The sequence below is a fragment of the Anser anser genome (assembly GCF_964211835.1).
Source record: "Anser anser genome assembly, chromosome: 1".
Taxonomy (NCBI): Eukaryota; Metazoa; Chordata; class Aves; order Anseriformes; family Anatidae; genus Anser; species Anser anser.
Window position 1 is genome coordinate 206,823,217 of NC_139720.1, and position 25,352 is coordinate 206,848,568.

General features: G+C 39.6%; 1 long non-coding RNA gene across 1 annotated transcript; it reads left to right on the forward strand.

Annotated features, from left to right (window-relative positions):
- The first annotated feature begins 4,209 nt into the window (after window positions 1–4,209).
- On the forward strand, window positions 4,210–25,344 carry LOC310886398. Its single transcript, XR_014575301.1, has 6 exons — window positions 4,210–4,591; window positions 10,769–10,821; window positions 10,928–11,000; window positions 12,391–12,500; window positions 18,230–18,723; window positions 22,935–25,344. It is a non-coding gene; the product is annotated as an uncharacterized lncRNA (long non-coding RNA).
- Window positions 25,345–25,352: the final 8 nt, after the last annotated feature.

Here is a 25,352-nt window from a genome sequence, read left to right on the forward strand (position 1 = left end):
AGATTATTCTGACGTGCTCATTGTTGTGACAGCTGACTTCTTCATGTCAATGAATTAAAGACAAAAATAAGGTACTTTCAAAGGGCTATAGTGGACAAGCAACTGAGCACGAACTCCTAGATGGCTTTATGCCATGTGAAACACAGATGTCCACAGCTGTAAATATGTGAAAAATTGGAGGGGATGGGGAAGAACCACAAAAATTATCCAAGGGCTGGAAAAAAAAATACTTATAGTGTGAGAGATCTATCTGTATTACATGTCAAATAACAAAGGGGTATGATTATGGTATTTAGGGATAAAATATTGGATAGCAATGGATATTTAATTCTAGCAAAGATGGCTTAATCATAACCTGGACTGGAAACTGAAGCCAGGAAAACTGAAATGAGAAACTAGAAGCAAATAAGGTTTGAACAAACTAGCAGGAAGGAGCAATGGCCTAGTGGCTTTTTCACAGATATAGTGATCTCCTGATATATTTGGATTTGACTTAGATATGTTGCTGAAATTTGATATATTGGACACAAACTGTTGTACTCCAAAGAGTGTTAAATCTATAACATATAAGAGGTTGGACTAATTATTCTGTTGATCACTGGGACTGTAAACTGTGTGACCTGTTGAGTAGCGGTACTACAGTTTTTATAGATATAGGGCTGCTTTACAGACAGGGTTATGTTAAAGTGTATAAAATCTATGTATGAACAATAGGTAATATGCAGCACTGGTGGGACCACATCCTGAATATTTCATTAAATTTTGCTCCCTCGCTATGAGAAGGATGTTGAGTTGCTCAAGCAGAGAAGAGCAATGAAGCTGGTGAAAGGACTACAAAACAAGAGCTATGAGCAGCAACTGAGGGAACTAAGGTTGTTTAGTCTGGAGAAGAGGAGGCTGAGGGGAGACCTTATCGCTCTCTAAAACCACCTGAAAGGCTGCAGTGACGAGGATGTTGGTCTCTTTTCTCAGGTGATAGGACACAAGGAAATGTTCTCAAGTTGCACCAGAGTAGGTTTGGATTGGATGTTAGGAAGAATTTCTTCATGGAGAGGGCAGTTAAGGATTGGAACAGGCTGCCCGGGGAAGTGGTGGAGTCCCCATCCCTGAGGACATGTAGCTGTGGCACTAATGAACATGGTTTAGTGATGGGACTAGGTAGGTCAGGTTGATGGTTGAACTTGGTGATCTTGAAGGCCTTTTCCTACCTAGATGATTCTACGTTTCTATTCTACAATTCTATGAAATATTTAGTACTTGACTGCTCAGACTGTGAGTACTGTGGAGCAGGTTTTTATTCAAGGTGAGGTTTCAACTGGCTACAGCTGCCACAGGGAAAATTCTGAAGCTCATGTTGGATATATAAAAAAAGTTTTATGTTTAAGGCTTTCATGGTATGACCTAAGAATTATCTGGCAGAAGCAAAGATGGAATGGACAGTTTTAACTGTACTCCTGATGACAGTATCTTTTCTTTTCCTGTAGTCCTATCTCTTATGACTTTACGATATTCTAACACATTTGTCACTTGAATGCCAGCACATTCTCTGCTCTAAAGAGGCTGGACCTGGTATAAAACTATCATATTTGTGCTTGGAACCCCCAGCACAAGAAAGATGTGGATCTGTTAGAGTGGGTCCAGAGGAGGGCCACGAAGATGAAATTGTGGGGAGCTGGCCTCTTCTTGCAGGTAACCAGTGACAGGACTGGAGGGAGTGGCCTCAAGTTGCTCCAGGGGAGGCTTAGGTTGGAAATTAGGAGACATTTCTTCTCAGAAAGAGTAGTCAGGCATTGGAACGGGTTGCCCAGGGTGGTGGTGGCATCACCATCCCTGGGGGTTTTAAGAAAAGGTTGGATGTGGTGCTTAAGGACATGGTTTAGTGGGTGATAGTGGTGGTAGGGTGATGTTGGAGAAGAGAACTACTTAAAGTGGGCTTATAAAAAAAATGGAGAGCAACTTTTTGCTTGGGCAGACAATGACAGGACAAGGGGTGGTGGTGGTATTAAACTAAAAGAGTGGAGATTTATATTAGAAGTTAAGAGGAAATTCTTCACTCAGAGGGTAGTGAGGCACTGGCACAGGTTGCCCAGAGAAGCTGGGATGCCCCATCCCTGGAAGTGCCCAAGACCAGGCTGGATGAGGCCCTGGGCAACCTGATCTAGGGGGTGGCATCCCTACCCATGACAGGGGTGTTGGAACTGGATGGTCTTTAAGGTCCCTTCCTACCAAAGCCATTCTATGATTCTATGATTTGTGACAATGTTGCAAAGGATTGTCTTGTGCTAAGAGCCAAATTAACACAGAAACCACAAAAAAATATTTCTAAGTTAGCCAGCATAAGCCACTTTAACTGCCTTGTCTGTTTTAAACAGTACTGCCCCTTTAGGGACAATAACATTTCCTATAGGGACAATTATACTTTTTAGTTTAAATTCATACTGGAAGTTCTTTGGTCTAGGGTATGCTTCATAATATATGTATATGTTCAACTCCCTGCTCATGGAAATGGAATTTATACCCAAAGCACGTGATGCATTTCATTCTTTCGATGTGCCTTCTTCACTTGTTTCTTGGGAGAATCTAAATGACTACCTTATACTAAGCACCTGCTCTAGGAAGATGGGCTGAATAAATCTTACTTGGTTAATCTTACTGCACTTCTTTAACCATAATGCAGATGTTTCTTCCTTTGTGGAGAGGAAAAAAAACAAGTCTTTTGAACGGGACTTTGTATCAGTTCTAATTAGTTATTCAGCTCAGATACTGATATGCATAACATTATGAGAACAATAAGCACATGGAAGAACTAAAAAATAATGGAATTTTAAATTCTCTAACACAGAGTTTGACAAAGCAGTGGACAAAAGAATGCAGCAAGAAGAGGATGACTGTGAGCTGAGAATTATAATATGTCTGTGAGCCAAGAAATTATATTGGTATTTAGGGCTGATGCAGCACAAATGATATGAACAAAAAACTCAAGGTGGTAAGTAAAGTCGGATTATTCTTCAACAGAGCCACATAGATTATGTAGCAGTGAGAGAAAATAGATCAAGAAATGTTGTTTAAAAAAACAAAACAAAACAAAAAAACACCACAACTTGCAAGGTCAGAGGAATTTTAATCACGAAGAATTTTGATTACTCTGATATTGATCAGTATCACAACTCTGATTTCCCTCCCCCTTCCAAACTCCAAACACTGTGCTCTTGAAGGAATGAGTCTGCTTATGCATGCTTTTGAACAGACTGTAGAACATGTGACTAGTTGCTGTTTTGGCCTCTTAAGGAATCATAGGAAATGAGCCAATTACGCTTCTTTCATTGACAAGACATGTTCTTCTGTGGGGTTAAAGAATAGAGGAAAGCAAGGATTCTTTTCTTCTGGAGTACATAATCATTATAATGTAATTAAACATCCTTTATATTATAGAAAATTAGTGGCTTTGCTTAATTGCCCAGTATTACTGATTGAATTTGGTGGGAAAATGGATGATGGAGATAGTCATAATCAGAATTTCTTACACTATTATGATTTACTCGTCATTCTCCTCCTCCTAAATGTGTTACATTGCACGATGTTTTTTGGCTATTGTTAAACAATTTCTAGGAGCAATAGGAAGAATGCCAAAGTTTCTCTTATTGGAAAAAAAACAACCATGTTGCTTTTGAAGATCTTGATGTATGGGTAAAAGCAACCCTAATGAAAAAAGATTTATTTGTGTTTACGGAAAAAAAAGGAATGCAACAGAACACCCTAATGAGGTCATGGTTACCACAAACCTCTTGCAGTGCAATAGAAACTGCAAGTCCCACAAGGACTGAATGCATCTTTCAAGTTCATTTAACCTTTGTTTTCAATGATGTAAGAGGGAGTAGAAAACGCACACTATGATGCTGTTTTAAAGCAAAGTGTAAATTCACAGAATTGCACTTCAAAATCTATAATACTAACCAAGAATTTTGAAACAACAGCTGTAAAAGTTGTTTTTTTTTTTTTTATATATATAAAAATCATCACTCAAAAGTTAATCTGGTACAGAGGAAGAAACCAAAGACATTTTCCATGTAGTTATCTGAAACTAGTAGTAATGCTTTTTAAATGGGAGCAATTGTAGTCTTTGGTAAACCACTAGTACCATGACTGTAACACTAAACCTGAACATGATCTGAAATGATTTGAAATTCAAGGAGATTATTTTTTCTTAGGTCTTAACAGGAATGTGACAGGAGCCTAAATTATCCCAGATTGTAACAGACATAGCAGGGACTCCTACTGTATTATAGGGATATCATTTAGAATGAAGGACTGTTTAATAAGTATACTATTTTACACTGTATTGGGTTTATGTGGCAAGGTTTTGGTAGCAGGGGGCTGCAGGGGTGGCCTCTGTGAGCAGAGCCCAGCAGCTGCCCCATGTTAGATAAGGGCCACTTTCAGCCAGCTCCAAAGGGACCCACCGCTCAGAGCTGAGCCAATAAATGAAGTTGTTGGCGCCTCTGTGAGAGCAGAGTTAAGATAAGGAAAAAAAAACCTGCTGCTCAACAGCAGCCGGGAGGAAGGAGTGAGAAGCAGCCCTGCAGCCCCCAAGGTGAGTGCAGCAGGAGGGCAGGAGGTGCTCCAGGCACGCAGCACAAGTTCCCCTGCGGCCCGTGGAGAGGCCCCTGGTGGAGCAGGCTGTCCCCCTGCAGCCCACGGGTCCCACACGGAGCAGATCTCCACGCTGCAGCCCGTGGAGGAGCCCCCGGTGGAGCAGGTGGATGTGGCCTGGAGGAGGCTGCGGCCCATGGAGAGCCCCCGCAGGAGCAGGCCCCGGGCCGGAGCTGCAGCCCGTGGAGAGGAGCCCACGCAGGAGCAGGGGGTCTGGGGGGAGCTGCCGCCCGTGGGGGACCCGTGCTGGAGCAGTTTGCTCCTGGGGGATGGACCCCGTGGTACGGAGCCGTGTGGGAGCAGTTCTTGAAGAGCTGCAGCCTGTGGGCAGCCCCCCAGGCTCAGTTCGGGAAGGACGGCATCCCGTGGGAGGGACCCCACGGGGAGCAGGGGCAGAGAGGGACCGTGAAGGAGCGGCGGAGACGAAGCGTCAGGGACTGACCGCAGCCCCCATTCCCCATTCCCCTGCACCACTTGGGGGGAGGAGGTGGAAGAGGGTGGATGGGGGAAAGTGTTTTTAAGTTGCTCTTAGTTTCTCACTGCTCTAGTGTGCTAGTGATAGGCAATAAATTAATCTCCCTTATGCTGAGCGTGTTTTGCCTGGGATGATAATTGGTGAGTGATCTCCCTGCCCTCATCTCAAAACTTGAGCCCTGTTCCACCGTGTTTTCTCCCCCTCTTCCTTTGAGGAGGGGGAGTGAGAGAGCGGTTGTGGTGGAGCTCAGCTGCCCAGCTGGGTAAAACCACCACAAATACAGAAAAAAGAATAAACCCATCAGAGGCACGGAATTAGTTTTTTTAACTTCAGTTCTAAGTTTTTTCTTGAAATCACCTATTAAATTTGGTCCGTAATGTTTTGTCCTACGTAAATGTAAATTTACAATGCTGACAGTTTTAGGCCTAAATCAGGCCTGTTATTTTCTAAATATTTCTTGTACTGCTCTTTTCTCTATAACAGGTTGCAGTGTGAGAATCTCTTGTTTATTACTATCATTACGATTGGTAATCTCTGGGGCTAAACCAAACGTGAAAAGGCTTTGTATCAGAAGAGTAGAGCTTTTCAACGTACCTGTCCCCACCTCAAAACCATATTTTGATGAATTAAGTCAATCTGGACAATATAAAACTAATTAAACTTTGAAATAATGACCAGCTTTGGACTACTGTCCAAAGAATAATGAGATGTTGAGAAGGAAGGAGTCATTTGGAGATGATTCAGCCACAGCAGAAGTATTGAAGATGCTTGGTATCAGTATCTTGACAAAATTCACTGTCTGTTAAATGTAATGGGCCTTAAGATACATCTCCTATTTCAAAAGTTATTCTCAAAATTTGCCTTTCATTTTTAAAATTTCGGCACAGGCCTTGAGTCTAGTCACTTGTAAATGGATTTTTTTTTTTTTTAGCCACAGCAGCAGCTTCAGCTTTAGTCCCTATACCTGCAACTGATTGCTTTGATTTTCATTGCTTTTCAGCAGAAAGGGAATATCTATGAATTTAAATGATCTTTTTTCTTCTGTTAGAAAAGTCTGTGTCCAATTCCATGACCAATTCCTATAGATTTATGTTTTGCAACCGTATCTATCTTTCTTTTACAGTAATTTATTTCTTTCTGTGCTCTCATGACTTTTTTTTTCCCAATATGCCATGTATGGTGTAAGCCTCCCCAGATATTGTTTTTTTCCTTCTATGTTCTCTGATGTTCAGCTGGACCCAGTGCCAGGAGAAGAGTCAATAGGCACAAAGTGAAACACAGAAAGTTTCATGTGAACATCAGGAAGCACTTTACTGCGTGGGTAAAGTGCTGGCACAGATTGCCCAGAGAGGTTATGGAATCTCCTCGGAGATCTTTAAAAGCCACCTGGACATGGTCCTGGGCAGCCTGCTCTGGGTGTCCCTGCTTGAGCACGGGCACTTCCAAGCTTAACCATTTCCTGATTCTGTGGATAAGGAGCAGCAGAGATTTCACCTGTGTATGTGCTAGAAAGTGCTGAATATCTGACCAGTGGTATATGTTGATAGGGCAACCAGAACAGATAATTAATAGATGTCATCTTGGTAATTCTGTACACTTCTCTTAAGGTGAGAGGAAACATATTTTCTTTGTTGACTGTAAGACCATGTAGATGACTGGTACAGATGAGAAGATGAATTCTATTCTTAATGGCATTGATATCTCCCTCAAAGTGAACTAAAATAAGCTAATGGGAACTTACACACAGCCAGCATGCTTATATAAGCTTATTTTAATTGGAAACTAAGCTCAAAAAAACAGAAGCCTTTTTTTTCTTTTCTTTTTTTTTTTTTTTTTTTTTTGGAAGCAAATCCTCCTTTAATGTAGGCTGGCGCTGCACCAATATCTGGAGAGTGGGGCAAGTTTATAAATTAGTGTCCAGATTCTCAGGTGAGAATCTGCAAAAGAAATTAGTGCCACAGAGGTACTGAAGCTGATTCATAGTAGATGGTGATCTGTATGATCTGGTGTGTTCATATTCAGATTAAAAGAGGTAAAATAATTTGCAGGAGGGACACTTTTTTTTTTTTCTCTCACTTTTTTTTTCTCTCATCTTCATCCCAAAAAAAAGAAATCAATATGTAGACAACGAGCACTACATTCCCAGGAAATAATTTGGATAGCCTTAAACCAGCTCATTTACTTACTGAGTTGTGATTAGAAAGATACATTCCAGGGAGTCCATCTGGATCACTTCATTGTTAGCCAAAGCCTTGTAACAACAAGGAGTAAAATAAACAAATGAAGCAGGTTACTCAAAACATAATCTTGGCAGAAAGAAAATGATGAAGATACACATATCTAAAGACTCCCTCCTGCAGAAAAAAGTGTATATTAACAGCACACCTTATTCCAGTGAGTATCACAGATGTACTTTAAAGGTTTTAAGGAGACTCCAGTGAATTGCTGAGCAGGAGTAGAGAACATATGGTCAGAGTTAACATGAAATGTAAAAATTGTACTCATTAAGTCAAACAACCTGATGAGATTGCCTTCCCACTTCATCTATTTTTCAGCAGGTCATACGCCAGTTAGGATATTCTGTACTACTGGAAAGCAGACTCCATTAAGTTGGCTATAGAGCAAAGAAACTTCAGAAAGATGGGAGCCTGATAAGGATTCTATCAGATGCAGAATTTGACAAACTTTCACTCTAATCAAGACATTGAACTCCTTCACTTTGTTCTTCCAGGCCAAGCTGAACAAATTGATAGTTGTTGGTATAACAAATAAAGGCCTTTTCTCCAAACAATAGCAATACTACCTGTCTGTACGCTTCATGAACACTAGTGTGCTTTCAATGTACTTTCAATACTTTCTGTGGGCGTCTAATTCCATCATATGTTTTTAAATCACAAAATTCCATAGGTGAATTTCAATAATCAAATATTCTTTTGTTCCTGATGACTGTATTTTAGAGATCTCCACAGGTAAAACTGAAGATTTAGTTTTTATCCTGGTTTTACAGTAATATCAAATGCAGAAATTCACATTTAAAAAAAAATGATTTAATTTAATATGGTAAGAAAATTGAAAGGCTTAAAATGAGTCAATTGTAGACAGTAAAAAAATTGGAAGAGTGAAAACATTTTTAATAGCCTTGTTCACATTCAGAAAGGTTGCTGCTGCTGAGTGACAACAGAGGAAATTATACAATTGAATTAGAAACGTAAAATGTTAGAAGGATTGTTATGCTCAGTAATCCAAATACTGTAGATAACGTCTAGTGATTGGTGCTTCAAGCCCTACTCCTTGGAGAGTTCAGGTTGCTTGCAATTTAGTCTGTAACTTGGTCAGCTAGAGCCAAGTCTCTCAAATAACACCAATGAACCCCCAAGCTGGACACAACACCTAAATGATCCTGTGAATTCTGATAACAAATGTTAACTGTTAGATCTAAGAGCTACACACCTTTTAGCCCTGAAAATTCTCTGGCTTGTATTGTGCAAGAGAGAGATTTTGAATAGAGAAAGGAACACAGACCATGCCACGTTTTCTTATCAAGCCTTGCAAAGAAAAAGGTGCTCATTAAGTCAGATGATCGCATTTGCCATTTCAGAAGGAAGAGTATTAGGAAGAGAGGACACCTCATCATTCAGTGAAAATAGAATTGTCATCTGCATATAAATGCATAAAGCTTTGCACAGCCAGCAGCCGGATTTCTAATAAGGAGAAAAGTACAGTAAGAGATATAACACTGACCTTGGTGATAGAGAACATCAAATCGGTTTAGGGAAAAATATCTCTCAGAGTGAAGGTCTGCAAGATGAATGCATCTGTGGCAAGGAGAAAGGAGAGATACTGGACCAGGACATGAGATTAACATCAGGTTAGGACGCCATATTCAGAATCAGCAAGAATAAAAGCTCAAACATGCCCCTGGTTTACTTACAGTTTTTCTGTTTTACGGTAAAGGATGTAATTTTGGAATGAGTTTTCTTTTGGAGTGATGATTCTGGAACAATAATGGGAAACCAAATGTAGGTCACTGAGTGGGAAAAGTCTTAAAAAGAATTTACTGTGGGGGATTGCTGATGAACAATGGTGAACCTGCTGTCTAAGCTGGGCCAACTGAAAGGTGCACGAGGTGCTGCTATCTGTGTGTTATCGTGCTGCTCTGTGGAGAAGGTTCAAGCAGCCCCACGGGCAAACCAGGCCATTTAGAAAATGTTGAGATTTCACATCAATGTCCATTTTAGCCAGAGGAGCAAAGGTTCATTTGACTTTTCACTCAGAAAACCCTGGAAAGTCTTTTCACCATTTTCCATCTGAGTTAACTGTGAATTTCAGAGTGAGGGTGGGTTGGAACAATGCAGAATTTGAATGCATTTCTCCTATGAACTACTTGTCCTTCACTTTATATGAGCTCTTTATTTAGCTAGTGAGCTTCTTGGTATGTAAACAATCTTATAGGAGTTGTTTATAGCTTTGATAGGGCATATACATACATATGCTGGTGAGAGGATCAGTCTTAAAAATAGGCTAAGCTGAAAGATTTACAACTCAAGCTGATGGCACAGACTCTTCCTTTCTCTCATAAGCCACAGAGATGCGGATTTGTGTAGCATGTTTATCAGAGACTTAAGTCTCCTCACTGCATTTAGTGCAATGTGCAGCTTTGGCTTGGTAAAACTTGCTTTAAGCAAGGAAGTTTCTGGGTCAAGAAAAATTCTGTGCTGCATTTGTGCTAACACAGGCTTGGATTAATGAAGTTGGGAGGGTAAGGTATGCCAGGAATAGATAAGGTTGAAAACTGAATTAGATTTGAATGTTTGAGAAATGGTGGAGCATGAGGAGAAGATGATGAAAAGAGTGGATCAGTGGGTTACTGAGATTACTGGAGGACATCAGGGTGTTACTGTGAAAGGACAAAGACAAGAAGCACTACAAATCTATGACTACTGGCTTAATAATTTGGCTTAACAGTTATATAATAATTAAAAAAAAACAACAAAAAACAGTTTTGATGGGTAGATTCAATTTATCCTATGGCTTTGAACTTACAGTTTGCAGGTGATTCACATTTTCAGACTTTTTTGTTACACTATGTAGAATGTTGTCTTTCATTCCTTAAAAGTTTTTCATCTTAATCCTTAAACTGGTGTTTAAAATAAAATACTGAATATCACTGTAATCGGCACACTGAGAAGAGAGACAATCACCATGGAGGTAGGTCTTACACTCAAGCTCAGCAGCTTTGGGGATCTCTGACATTTGCTTACAGGTTCTCAGAACAAGATTTATCTTCTTTGCCTCTCTTTGACCCAGCTCCACAGATGGGATACAGAAATAGAAACTGTGCTTTGAATATAAAATTCTCCAGAGTTTTTCCCACTTCTCAAGGGTTTCCTTCTTCTCCGGTGGGAGGATTAGATTTTTTTTTTTTTCCCCAACCATATTTAAGAAGTGACAAACCCAAATACTTTTGCATCCAAGAGTATGCATATCACTGCTTTGCAGTTACATTTGCATTACATTTCTTGCAATGGTCATGAATGGCTGGCATCAGCTATGACTCATTATTCATTCCTCGAAGGACTTGCCATATCAGCAAGAGGCAAAAAAAATAATGTTCGATTTCATATTGTTTCTTCTGAGACACAGATACACCACAGGCAGTATTGCTGGAGGAAACAGCCGGGAATTGGAAAAGAAAGGTGAGGCCTACAAGTCCCAGAAAGCGGGCATATTTCTGTAGCAATTTAACTCATGCAAGGAAAATGACTATCATCAGAAGAACTAAAAATGACAACGTTTATCCAGCTCGTTCAAATAGAAGACAGACAGCTGGTAACCACACTGGACAGTAATTGCCACTGTAATGGAGCCACTTCTGGTGAGTGACAAAACAGCACTGTGACGGAGAAGAGGGGGATAAAGGGAATGATTATACAGATTAGATCAAAAGTAAGTGACACATGAGACGGGAAGTGAATGTGGGTATTACAGACAGAGCCTCAGAGATATTGATGATTTTTTTCTTCTTCTTGGCATCCTTATACCTCTTACTTCCCATTCTGGGGGCCTCTTTAAAAGGAAATTGGTTTATGACTATTAAATGAATCACTATGTTAATTACAGGTGATTGGGATACTTTCTGAGGGCTACCCAAAGAAAGGTCAGGACTGGCTAAAGAGCAGGGCAGGCAGCAGGAAGCACTGTCTTCCTACAAATGGGAATGAAAACTCAGACTCGGCAGGGGCAGCCTGAAGCTTTTGAGCAGACTTTTAGTAAAGAAGTGAGATACCTTCCAGACTCATTAAGCACTGTCATAAGCTCTGCTTTTTTGTTTTCATAAGCCAGTCATACCTTACCATCAGGAACGAGGACTTTCTTGCTCGTCCCCTCTGACATCCCCCAAAGACCGTGTAAGTGTCTGAGGGCCGTGTTTTCATAGTCATGTTTTAATGGTATTCCATCAACCTCCACTGACAACGTTATTGACAAATGCCTTTGTGACATCATGACTAACTAAATTAATAGGATCAAAAGTGTCAATTCATTTTAAAATACAGACAATAACCCCCCTTCCTATTTTAATGATACTAAAAGAGACAAAGACAGGCAGAGTCATTTATCAACCGTTTCTCCTTAATTTGAGACATCTTCAGTGATAAATGTGCGGCTGATTAAAAGGGACAGTCATTTATATTAACTATGGGAGATAAGACTATCAACACTCGGTTGAACATTTAAAGCTTTAGGAAGTAGCTCTGTAAAAGGAATCTTCAAAAGGATTTCTGTCATAGGCAGCTTTGTAAAGCAGGGATGATTGGCCTTTCTCTTACCAGATATCAAATCCTTACTTTAATTCACAACCCACTGGCTCAAGAGGCAGAGGTGAGCCATGCTGCTCCTACAGCAGAGACCAGGGAAGCCTGGAGATCCTTCTGCCAGAAACAGCTACAAAGGGCAGTGTTCAAGCAGAGGACTGTGTGCCTTTGAGTCTTTGCTTCTGCAGAGCAGGATAAGAGAACTGTGGGTGGCAAGGGCTCTCCATGACCACATCTAAAGGGCAAGAAAATGAAGGTATGAGAGGCTGGTAACTATGTGGGACATTACATACTTGCACTACATTAGAAGAGCTCAAAGCCACTCGCTTCAAAGTCAGAATTAAGTTTGCAAGTACAACCTCAATTCAGTGCCGCATGCATATGCTTTAATACTAATTTTTGCATCACAGAATCATATATAATTTCTTACCCGGACCCTTGCTTCATTTCCAGAAAAATGAAATGTGGGTAGTCACCTGACATATACCAACTCAGACCCAGGAGATAAAATTCAGCAAGGTTGGAATCACCTGGGAGCACGACCTTATTACGGGAAATATGAGGTAACTGCAGTAAAAGAAAGGCCCACATTCAGCTATTAAAAAAACATGAAATGTTGTCTCCCTCTAGAACATTGCCACTGATGTTTTTTAATTACATTGATTTGAGTTTTAATCAGATTGAAATATGTCTGCATAATTAGCTATAGGGACATTTGAGTGATGTGGCAACATCAGCAGAGAAAAAAAAAACAAAAAACACCAGTAATATCTATAATGCTATGATAATGAACAATTAGAAATAGTAATGTGTTATCTGCATTCTAATAGCTCTTTGTAGTGCACAGAGAGGTTTGATCTTGGATGTGTATTTTGCTTAGTTTTTTTTTTTTCCAAAGTCTATTGACAGCAACAGAAAAAATTATCTTGGCTTTTATAGGCTTTGGGCGAAGTCCTTCTTGCACATCAAGCAAGAAGAGCATGGAAACCAAGGTTAGAATTGCAGTGTCTTTAGAAGAGGAGAAAATCAGAGACCCCTTTCCTATGTCTATAGCTTATACTCGTTTTATTTTCTAGCTGATCCCTGTGGTTCTGAGGCATGGCATGTCTGGAAGCTCCTGCATGTGTTGTGCTATGCTGATGTTTTTTGTTAGCGTTATCTTCACCTGGTTTGCAGGAACATTATGTAAAATGAATCCAGTTCTTCACCTCAAATGTTCTGGAGGCAAGGACTGTAGGATCTTCAGTTTGCTTATAAGGTGATTAACTTCAACTCAGTTCAACCTGCGAAGGAGGCTTATGTACCCTCTAAGCAGCTGTCGAAGAAAGAAAGGAGCTCATACACTAAGCTCCCTAATCTGTCATTGGCAGAGGTTATGGTAACCTTATAGCAGAGGCAACCCCTATGGATATGCCAGATGGCAAGATAAGAGGGAACAAATTGCTCACTGGAGAAGACGGTCCTATTGTGTTGTTTATTGCCAGGCCCAGGCCCAGCATAGGCCCTGTGAAACATAATTTCCAGAGGTAGTAGATGAAGTTGTGGTTTTAATTCCTGTTGGGATAGCAGGTGTGCAGGCAATCTGGGAACGAAAGGGGTGCTCAAATTGCTGCCAATGAGAGCTGCCTGAATTCACTGAAAGGAAATAGCCCGACTTTCTGTGAGCTTTGACTTGGTGTTCAAGGCCAAAGTGTGAAATGAGGCAGAACCAGAGAACTTCAGTCACCTCCTTCAAGAGGTGCCTCAGGTTACTTCAGTCAAATATATTCCAACCTGCTTTGTTTACAGTTGTTCATTCATACGTATTCATTTGCTCTATCTAAATTCTGCCTCTGTAAACATTTATTTTGCACATTTTTTCTCATTACAAGAGAATGATTTTTGGCAGAAGTCAATAACACTATGTGTGAATTGTCAGAATAAGGGATTGATCACTTTTTGTCCTGTATGAGTTGTCGAACATTTTTTTTCTGTTAACATATTGAATTTAATGTTGCAATTAAACTCCCTAGAGTTGGATTCATCAGTGTTTCAAAAATAACTCCTTATCTTCATAGTGAAGAATTTGGAATTTCAAAACTTCTCTGGTTTTATATTTTATCTACATTCAGGTCAATTCCTTAGCTGACAGAAATCCAACCAGATAAAATATTGGCATCTATTTGTATACTTCAGGCCTGTTTAACCAACTCACTCGATTATCCACATTTGTAAGGCTAGCTAGCTAAGTGTGTCATCTGTATTACAGTGACACATCCTATAATCACTAGAAAATAAAACAAATCTCCCATAACGTAGCAGTTCAGTCATCCTGCTACAGGAAATAAAATGAGTGTATGTACCATTTCTCCTTACTTGTTTGTGGTGGATAATTGTTTATTTGTACTTTAATTTCTCCATTACATGTGTTAGGATGTGTTAAGCAGTAAGAATAGCTGTATTGAATTGATTACCTCTTTTAATTAAGTGTTGGTTTTGGGGGACCTCTATGATGAGTTTTTAATTTTGAGAAGTATGTGGGAGGAGGGAAGCATCAATAATTGTTGGAACAATGGATTAGCTAAACGCTTTCAATCTCAATAAAGAGTGCATGGGAAAAAAGCAAAGTAAACCTGAAATAATATCCCCAGAGAAAAATGTTGATTGCAGTCAGGGATAATAGAGGTCATTAAACCATACTTTGCCAAGGTCATGTCTATAATGCGTAATTAACACTGGCATCTTTTGTAGGGTCTTAACATTTAGGTTCGCCTTTGGGCAAACATTTCCACAGGAAAGCTGCTGTCTGCTTTACAATACCTGCATCGTATCTGCCTTCTCCAGGATATTTATACGTATCTGTGCGTGTGAACATAGATGCATGTCCAGTGGTTTGTTGCAATGAGAGATGTCAGGATCCTTTCTTCCTCAGACTTCTCAATATTTCTCACATTTAAGAAGGAAATGTGAGAAAGAATAGGAGATCTATCAGTATTCAGTGATTTTTGCTTATCTCCTTATTACAAAGCAGGCAGTGTACAACCTGAGATTACAGCAGAGTTTAGGTCTGGGCTGGATGACTTGATCAAATTTATGACTCCAAGCAAGGAATCAGGTTTTACAGTAGGGATGGTAGAGGAGAATGGATTGTAACACAGGATATTAGGTTAATAATGCAGCCATAGAAGTTTTTGTGAGGGACAACCTACCTGTGAACTGGCTTTAATTTAAGATCTCTTTCTGGAAAGAAATAACAGCTTTAGGACCTCTGTGGCAGGCAAGCTCTGAGCTGAAGGAAATCTTTACAGGGATTTTTCTGTCACCAGTGTGAATATAAAGGCCTTTGTTAACAAGGCTTTTGAAATGCCTTAATATCTTTAAAATGCACATGCCAGAATGGATCCCATATTTATCAGTATTATTCAGGAGAGACTTTTTTGTTTTATATGTTCTCATCTACTTGATATAAAGTGCTGCAAAATGCTTCTCTCTAATGATGTTAGAAAAGGATTGTGCCTAAATCTTAGCTTATGAACCTTTTCAGTCCTGGGAAGAACATGCATTTACGCACTATTTGTCTTTTTTTTTTTTTTTTAATAGCTATCTGTGGCATAATGCCTCATGACTGAACTAGTTCTGACTGCCCTGGAAGAGGGGTTTAATTTAATGTGGAATGGAGGATGAAGTCTTGAGGTCCTCTTAGCTCCATCCAGACAATAGAAATGGGCCTAAAACTGTTACAGATGTGGTAGCAGGTTAGCTTTATTAGAAAATAATAGAAGGAAATAACATAAGGAAAATTAGAAGCACTTGGTTACCATTAAGAATCCGCCATGATATTTCACTGACCCAGGAACTGCTAATATATTGCTAACTGCCATGCAATTTCAAATATCATGTAAATAATTAATCCTATTGAAATTTCAATTGAAATTTCTGAATTACAAGTTAGTTGGAAAAGAGAGTATCTATTAGATCCAAACAGAATGTAATAGAATCTTGCGTTTTCTTCGGTGACTCTTAATGGATGTGTGTGGACTCTCAAAAATCTTATTAATAAATCCTTCATATGTTTTATTAATAATATTAAAATAGTAAAGATAATTTATTAATAATATTATTAATAATACAATTCCAGACTTTCAAAATTATGAGATATATTAAAAAGGGAATGCCTATTATTTGTGGGCAAAATAGAATGGTAATTTTTTATTGGGGAATTTACAGGGTGCATATTTCTGTTCTCAAATAAGCCATTATTAATATTCTTCCAGATAATGTTAATCAAAGACATATGAATACTTCGTAGTGATATTTATCATTAATTTTAATTCTGAATGTATTCTGGTTTTGGCTATGTTTACTGGCGGCTTTTCCTCCCACTGCTCACAAAAATGATTGTAAATGTGTTCTTATTTGTCTGTTTGGGGAATAGCTGCCATTGCTGTGTATACCCATGTTTGTATATGAATTCGGGCATTGACAAAATGGAATATTCAACACATTTTACACTTGTTATCCTTCACTGGAAATTATAACCAAATGAGGTGGAGCAGAAAAAAAAAGGCCAGAAAACAACAAGCAAACAAAAAAACCCTGTGGTAGTGGAATGACCAACTGTGCACCACAAGACTCCTGGCTTTCCTGGAATTAGACTGGTGATAGGATGTTGTGCTGGAGAACTGTCAATTTTGCCAACGGTAAATGAAGTTTAGAGCCAGGAAACTATTTGTGAACAACAACTTAAGCTAATGAAATAAGAAATAAAACTATGTTCAGGGATAGTTGGCCAACAAAAAAAGAAAGGCTAATTAATCAGAGTAATTGACTGATTTTATCAGCTCTATTGAGCAGGATCTATTACAAAGGAGTGATAAAGTATTTGCACCCATCCAGGCAATCAATGTACTGCTTATGCACTGAGGCATCAGTAAACTTGAGTATTTGCCATTGCTCAGAGAATTTCAGATTCTCTTGATCTTCTAAATCCCTGGTGTATTTGACTTTCTTTTGTTGTTGTTTTGCTTTAATTGCAGAACAATAATATCATTACTCAATTTGGACATCTCTATTTCCAGAAAGTTGCACATCTGTAACATTCATTCTGTGTTTCCACATCAGTCCTATGACTCCTCGACATTACCTTCTTTTGGGTCAAAATCATTTCAGAAGCATATCTGCCTGGATTTTTGTCCAATAAAAATGTAAGAGACCCTTCTGAAACACATTGACTACAATCTGTCCAAAAATGCAAGGCAAAGTATTTCACACATGGCTGGGAGATTTTAACTGTCTAGATATTTCTAAATACTGCAAGATAAGTACCAGACAGTGCAAAAGAATTATCCATGAGAGTTCTCATGGCTTCTCTCAAAACTATGTCACTCTTGAAAATTTTAATTTTTATTATAAAAGAAAATGACTAGTGCTAATTTTGTTTGGTTTGCACTGTTGAACACAGGGTTATGAATAGATTTTGGAATGATTAATAAAATCTGTTATAATATTAGCCTTTTTATGTTACTTGAGCGAGGAGTTTGTGCTCACTTCCTTAGGCACAAAGCTTAATTTAAATGGTATAAAGATGTCTAAGTGCCTTTTAAGATTTTACGCAGGTTTTACTGTCTCTTTGTCCCAGTTACCTATGTATAAAACAGGGGAAGGACAGCTTTTTGTTATAGCCATCTGAAGTGTTTGTTAACTATGGAAAGCACCACCTCCCTGTGTGATTTCTAAGGTTCCTAAAAAAAAATGGGTTTTTGGCTTTTAGGGACGTTGCCAAGATATGTGAGTAATAATAAAAGCCAGAGAAGAGAAAAAAAATCAGGACAAAACAAACAAACAAACAAAAAACAGTCCAGAGATGAAGAAAAAGGTGGTGTTTGTATCAGCTGAAGGTGAGACAGTTCAGACAAGTACAAAGAAAAAGTTCTCAGTGTAGTCTGGCAATCTGAAAGCTGGGAGAAACAAAAGCCCTTCAAAATAGAACCCTTTGCATGGAAATACTGCAAAATGAGTTTAAACAGGAACATGTAGAGTGCTGCTATAAAAAGACATACAAATTCCTATTTTCCTCAAGTGTTACTGCCACTGATTATTTCAATAATTATGAAAGGTGCCACTTTAGCAGAGCTAGTGGCTTTGTAAGGAAAAATATCGTTATGCTAATAAACTGATGTAAAGTCAGCAATCCAAAGCCATATGGAATGACCCTTTAAATGCCTGCAATTCTAGCGGAGACGTAAAGAATATATATAAACATTGTCTCTGTAGCATGTAACAGCCTGACATACTTTTGTTATATGTTTCATAGCAACAACCTATTGTGTGGTGGGCTTACCTTCAGTTATGTGAGGAGAACAATTTGGTCGTGCTGCGGGAGCTGCTATCAATCCTGTGCCACAGGAAATACATCACCCTCTACATGATGGTCTTATTACAGATTCTGTTATGATTCTCCATGATCTGACTCCTTTTTGCACATTTTTCCTTTGTATGAGGAAAGACATACTTATTAAAGGCTGCCTGCATATTGGTGATGAGACAGATGCTTTTCTGATTGTGTGCTGAAGGAAGTATGATAAACTGCAGAACGAGATGGAAGTTGGGGAAAAAGGCAGGGTTTGGGAAAGGGAAAATCAAGAAGTGGGCTGCTGGAACAATTTATGTGGCTTGTGACCCATTCTGCTGATTTCTGCTGAATCTTCTTTCTCTCTATGTCTCTCAGTCTCTCTCAGATTAAGCCCATGATCTGGAGAATGTTTGTCTTTGATCTGCTACATTGATACATTCCTGATCAAACTACAGGTAAAATAGTTCCTAATCGGGTAAATCAAATTTTGAGTTTACAGGTTTAAAATGATACAAAGGAGGTGCTCATTCAGATATTCCAGTTATAGCCTGAAGCTAGCATAAATATATCAAATTTAATATTTAATATATATTTAATATATCAAATTGCAAAATTATTTAATAGTTCACCTTGTTAGTCACATCAAAATCACAACTAGTTCCTTTGTCAGCCTATCTCCATGGTATTGCATTATAAAAATAAATATTGCTCAGGATTAGTGTTGTGGTTTAACCCAGCAGGCATCTCAACACCACGCAGCTGTTTGCTCACTCCCCATCCCGCCCCACAGTGGGATGGGGGAGAGAACTGGAAAAAAAGATAAAATCCATGGGTTGAGATAAAGACAGTTTAAATGGACAGAAAAAGAAGGGAAATAATGATGATGATAATAGAATGTACAAAGCAAGTGATGCACAATGCAGCTGCTCACCACCCACTGACTGATGCCTAGATGGACCCCAACCAGCACCAACTTCCTCATTCTTATTGTTCAGTATGAACCACAAGGTACATGACATCCCTTTGTCCAGTCTGGGTCAGCTCCTGGCTGTGTCCCCTCCTAGATCCTTGTGCACCCCCAGGGACCTCGCTGTTGGGGCAGCACCAGGAGCTGGAAGTTCTTGGCTCTGTGTGAGCCCTGCTCTGCGACAGCTAAACATTGGTGTGCTATCAGTATTATTCTCATCCTAAACCCAAAACACAGCACCATGCCAGGTGCTAGGACGAAAATTAACTGTCCCAGCCTAAACCAGGACAAATAGCAATTGCATTAACCTTTGTGAGTTCTGGTGCTTTGTTGACTTAAAGAATTATGGCAACATGTATTTGTTGCCTTATTTGGTACAAAAAAAAAACATTAACAAAAAGCAAAAACAGTGGGACAGCCAAAAATGACAAGAAGTTGTATAAACCTCTAAGCCTTTAAAACATACCAAACTCCTCTTTTTTTTTTTTTTTTTTGGGGGGGGGTGGGGCTAACCAATATTTCGACTACCTCATGGTTTTGACTCATCTTATTTTTTAGCTTCTTCTCATGTGTTTCAGCTCCAATTCTTTCTTTTCCTCCTTTCCTTTTCTGTATGTTTCAGTTTGCATGTATTCTCCATACATATAGCAGACAGTAGTTCCCAGTCTCAGGCACAGCAACCTACAATTCTATGATGTTCCCTGAAAAAGATGAATACATTAAGCATTCCTCATCTGATCCCAAAACACTGCCGTAGCAATTGTTCTCACAGGATGCTTCCTGAAAAACTCAGTGACGGCTGCAGTTACTCTTGCAAAAAATCCCAAATCCAGCAGCTGGACTCAAATTTGATAAATCCCCAGCATTATGGCAGTCCTATATAGCTTGCTTTTTCCTTTGAGTACTTTGACTCAGTAACTTTTTTGTTTGTTTTGTTTTGTTACAAGTAATGTTCGATAGTCCATACCAAAACGTCTCACTGAACAGCCACAGCCATATTTCTCTAAAGCTTGTATGCTAAACCAAGAAACAAATTCCAGCTAGCTGACAGTTTAATCAGAAGACACATTAGGAAGGCTTTGAAATGAGAACATGAATGTCTAAGAAGACATTCTCTTGCATGAGTTAAAGCAGTTGTTTTTTCAGGACAGAATATCAGAAGGCAGCAGTGCTAAATGCTGAAAAGGTGATACAGTGCGGCACATTATACGTGAGTTTGCTGTTTGAAATAGATTTAGAAAAGTTCAGTCAGACATATTTAAACATAAGAAAAAAGAAGAAATTACTGTGAGGTGGCTGAGTAATGAAACAGCCTGCCCAGAGAAGTTGTAGCGTCCCTGTCCTTGGAGACAGACAAAACCTGATGGGACAGAGCCCTGAGAAACCAGCTCTAGATGACCCTACTTGAGTAGGAAGGGTGAACTAGATAATAACAACTATTCTGTGCTTCTATATTAAGGGCAGACAGTACTAGCATTTTGCTCCGATTCATGAAAATTTCTCTATATACTTTGTGCAGAGCCCCATAATTTAGTGGCACTGGACCGCAGGGGGGTCACCTCCCTTGACAGCAGACATCATTCCAGGCACAGCCCCAAAGTTAGGCAGCTAGAGTGAAGAATATAAATATGGATTTCCTAACACTTAATGTAATGCAGGAATGTAATACAGTTAGGTGGATGAGCTAATTCGGTATTTTCAGAACTCAGGGAGAGTCTTTCTGTTGAATTGGTTTAGGTTATAGCTACACAGCTACAATCAGTTCTAAGCATTGCATCACTAAAAAGATACGGAGGATTTAGAAGGTACCCAAAGAACAGTAGCAATGATGAAGCATCTGGAAGGCATGACTTTGAAGGGAATGTTAAAGCTCATTATTAAATCCTTTGCTGTAACTATGAACAAAAAAGTTGACATTACCAAAACATGAGTAGTTTCTGAACCAATTAATTGATTGGTGAACTTGTATGGATTACAATATTAACCAAAAAAGTCATTCTGCTGTGAGCACTGAATAGTAGAAGATAGGCCTTTCATTTCTAAATATTAGCATTAATAATAATTTATCATTTAGTGGTTTAATAATGGGGCATGGGAGAGTGAGGTGCATAGCAAGAAACCTGAAAAAAACATGTAGGCAAAAAGTAATAGAAGACAGGTAATTTATCTTTTAGAGTAGACATCTCTCAGGACGAGTAATAGATAAAATGAATGCTTCAGTCCTTCGGCCAAAAAAAGGAACAGAAAACATATGCCAGTGAACAATCCCACCAATATGAGGGAGACTTTAGATAATCTAATTATTCTTCCCATATAGCTTTTAGGAGTCTGTTGTTCTGTAATTATGAAGAAAACTATGAGGAAGACATAGTACCTGATAAGTATGCAGACTGTTAGGTTGCACTCACTGGCACTCCGTTAGTTACCTGGCAGTGTCTAATCCAAAATGGATACTGCAATTTAAATATTGATGTAAAGGGGAGTAAGACAAAGTTGGTAACAATGATTTTTTCATATGCACATTTTAAAACAAACTGCAACCTCAATACAGTAAGAAGTGCAAAAGTTTGTTGTCTTCTGGGGTCTTCTTAGTTCATCACACTGGTCAGGATGACAGTAGATACTGATGGGAGCTCTTGAGTGCTCAACTACGTATCTCTAGGGAAATGTGTCAGGCCAAATGTCGGAGTCCTATAGGCCAAGTAGATAACCAGTTGGCCCATAAGATTCTTGTTTTGGAGGTGGTTTTACTTTCCCTAGGGATATGATGTTGGCACAAATGGGAAATAATCTCGAGGTTTTCTCAGCCTTCCTTGAATACGTTTCTATTATTTTAAACACAACTGTTCTTGCAATGAGGGACAGTATCCACAAATAACTACCACACAGATAGCCTTTGTTGGTTTGTATGTCAGTGTGTTAATGAGGACACTGGTTTTCTAAGATTCCTCCCACACCTTCTTCTGCCTTGCCAGAAAAGAAGTTGACCTTGTTAATTTACAATATTTATTTGCATGCTAAGACTGAATCTGTAGGTTGTGCAGAGAATTCCAAGGGCATTACTGTCAGCTCCTTCTAGAACTGATGAAGTTGGAAAGCCAGGTCTTTCCCTGTATATTCTCAGTAGTGGGAGAATTATAGTATAACTCATTTGGAAGGAACATGCATTGCTTAACTGTGACAGCAAATGGTGCATTTAGAACATGATATATTTATGTATCACGTACAACATGAAAAGGGGGACCCTTTTAATGTAAATATAGTTAATAGAAATCATATAGCTTGTCATCAAGTTAGCTCAATGAGTATGTAGGACTTTTTTTCAAGAGCAACGTGTTTAGAGAATGTAGCTGTGCAGCCAAGTACTGTGGTGTTGCCATTGCTAATAACAGGTTGCAGGGTTTGCACTGAGCTTGCAAGGCTGCAGCACTGTGGTTTGTCAGGCTTGATCTGTCTGAACTTAACTTGACCTGCCTGCAGCTTTGTATTAATGGGGTTTAGCTGTAACAGCAATTTTTCTTCTAACCAGATGTCTACTGCTATTTTGTTTTACTTCTGCCTATCTTTACATGGTAAACACATTTTATATAAAGAGTAGTAACAATACAATATAATACAATAACTACAATAGTAGTTATTTTGTGTGAAATTAAATAATTCTGATTGTAACAGATGATAAATCTGAACTTGCTATGACAGCTGAATCCTTAAGAAGATGGAGACATAGGATGTGGTGTAGAGGAATACAGCTGGAAGCCCCAAGGTTATAAACAGCTCAACTATGATCAGTTAAAGAAATTTTGATCAGGAGTGGGACCAAACTGGATTTAAGGATAGCAAAGGTAACGTTCATAAAACAGCTTATATGTATGAAATTCACATGTGATGTGAACATGTAAACCAATGAAGAAAGGGCAAGGTGTAAAAGTGAGTTAGCAAACATAAAACTCTCCAAGCAGGAAAAAGAAGCCATCACCATCAACTTTATACTTCTTCCGATGAAGGACATGTGAAGCTGTCAACTTGTAGAAGCCCACTTACCTGCTCCCCAGCCCCAGCCAGATGGGAGCCATGAACTCAAGGGCCTGGATGTCATTGGAATGGTGAATAATACCAGAAAAAAAGGCTAGAAGACAGGGATTGTTTGTGTAACAATCTGAACCATTTTATTATTATTGACCGCCTTTTCTGTACGGTAGTATTCTTTAGTTTATTGTTTATTTATTTATTTTTTAATTTTTATTTTTTTTTTCCCCGTAATAATTGGATTTGGACTAAAAATAACTCTTGGATTAGCCTGTTAAAATTTCAATTACACTAACAACAAATTCTTGCCTTTACATATTGATGTGTTTCCTTTTTCCCATAATAGAATTTTGAATGTACCAAGAAATCATACTCTAATTTTCTCCTGCATAACTTAAACCAGTTTATAGTCCTCCACCCTCAACAATCCCCCAATAAACAAACTAAGAGGGCTGCATGGTACTTCTATGCACCTTATGGCCTCTATCTGCCTTACAGTCAACAAAGAAAAAAAGGCATTTTCTGAGACCAAATCATCTAATCAATTTTATCTGTCTATAATGGTAGGATGAACCACACACAAGTCTTTTACTGACCTACCTTCACAGACACCTGATGACTTTCCGTCTTCTGTTGGGAGCCATTGGCTCCAGCATCCCCCAGTTAGTCTTTCAGGCATGGCTGGGCACTTACGTCTTCACTTTCAGGTTGCTAATATCACTGCAACTCCGTATGACATTATAAAAGAAATTACATCTCTACATTTGACAGAAGAGGCTCCAGTGTCAGACAGATAGCACGAAGAAACTATAAAAGACAGGACAAAGAAGTCTTTTACTGTACCTCATCTTAGTTTGTTTGTTCATTTGCTCATCCATATATTCATTCGTTCGTTCATCCTGCCTTATAAGTGCAGCAGGAGGGCAGGAGGTGCTCCAGGCACGCAGCACAAGTTCCCCTGCGGCCCGTGGAGAGGCCCCTGGTGGAGCAGGCTGTCCCCCTGCAGCCCACGGGTCCCACACGGAGCAGATCTCCACGCTGCAGCCCGTGGAGGAGCCCCCGGTGGAGCAGGTGGATGTGGCCTGGAGGAGGCTGCGGCCCATGGAGAGCCCCCGCAGGAGCAGGCCCCGGGCCGGAGCTGCAGCCCGTGGAGAGGAGCCCACGCAGGAGCAGGGGGCCTGGGGGGAGCTGCCGCCCGTGGGGGACCCGTGCTGGAGCAGTTTGCTCCTGGGGGATGGACCCCGTGGTACGGAGCCGTGTGGGAGCAGTTCTGGAAGAGCTGCTGCCTGTGGGCAACCCCGGAGGATCAGTTCGGGAAGGTGGTTTTAGTTTGCATTTAGTTCTCACTGCTCTAGTGATAGGCAATAAATTGCATTATTCTCCCTTATGCTGAGTCTGTTTTGCCTGTGACAGTAACTGGTGAGTGATCTGCCTGTCCTTATCTCACAGCTTACCTGTGCGCTTTCTTTTCATGCTATTCTCTCCTGATATTCTGTTGAGGAGGAGTAGTGAGAAAGTGGCATTGTGGTGTTTAGCCGCCCATTAGTGTGAAACCACCAAAGGTAAACATAATGCCCAGGCTTTGACACCTAGGTTGATGTTTCAAAGTGTGTAGGAACCCATGGACTGACAAGGTTGTGCTTGTAAAGCCGGCCATGCTAAATCAATCAGATCTTCACCTAGCCTTCTTGGTTGTATAGTTCTTATATGTGCAGCAAAGGAATACTGACAAGTCAAACTGAAAGAGTACAGCTCTGTGTGGTATTTCTTTGCAGTTTAAGCATATGCTCTAGCATGGGAAATTATTTGGCACGATCTCTGTTCCTGGCACTGAACCTCACACTTCAGTTCTACTTCCAGGGAGAAAGAAGAGGAAAAAAATCCCCAAACACAAACCATGCACAGTTATCAATGGGAGAGGTTTGCAGCCAGGGATATTTATTTTTAGACCCACATCTGTGCTGTATGACACTCCTACACTGACATTTGAAGAGAACAATAATAAAAATACCTCTGTGTGGTTGATTGCTGTTGGCTCTCCCTGGGAGCTGAGGGCACTCAGCTTCTTTGTGCAGTCAGAGCAGTCCAAGA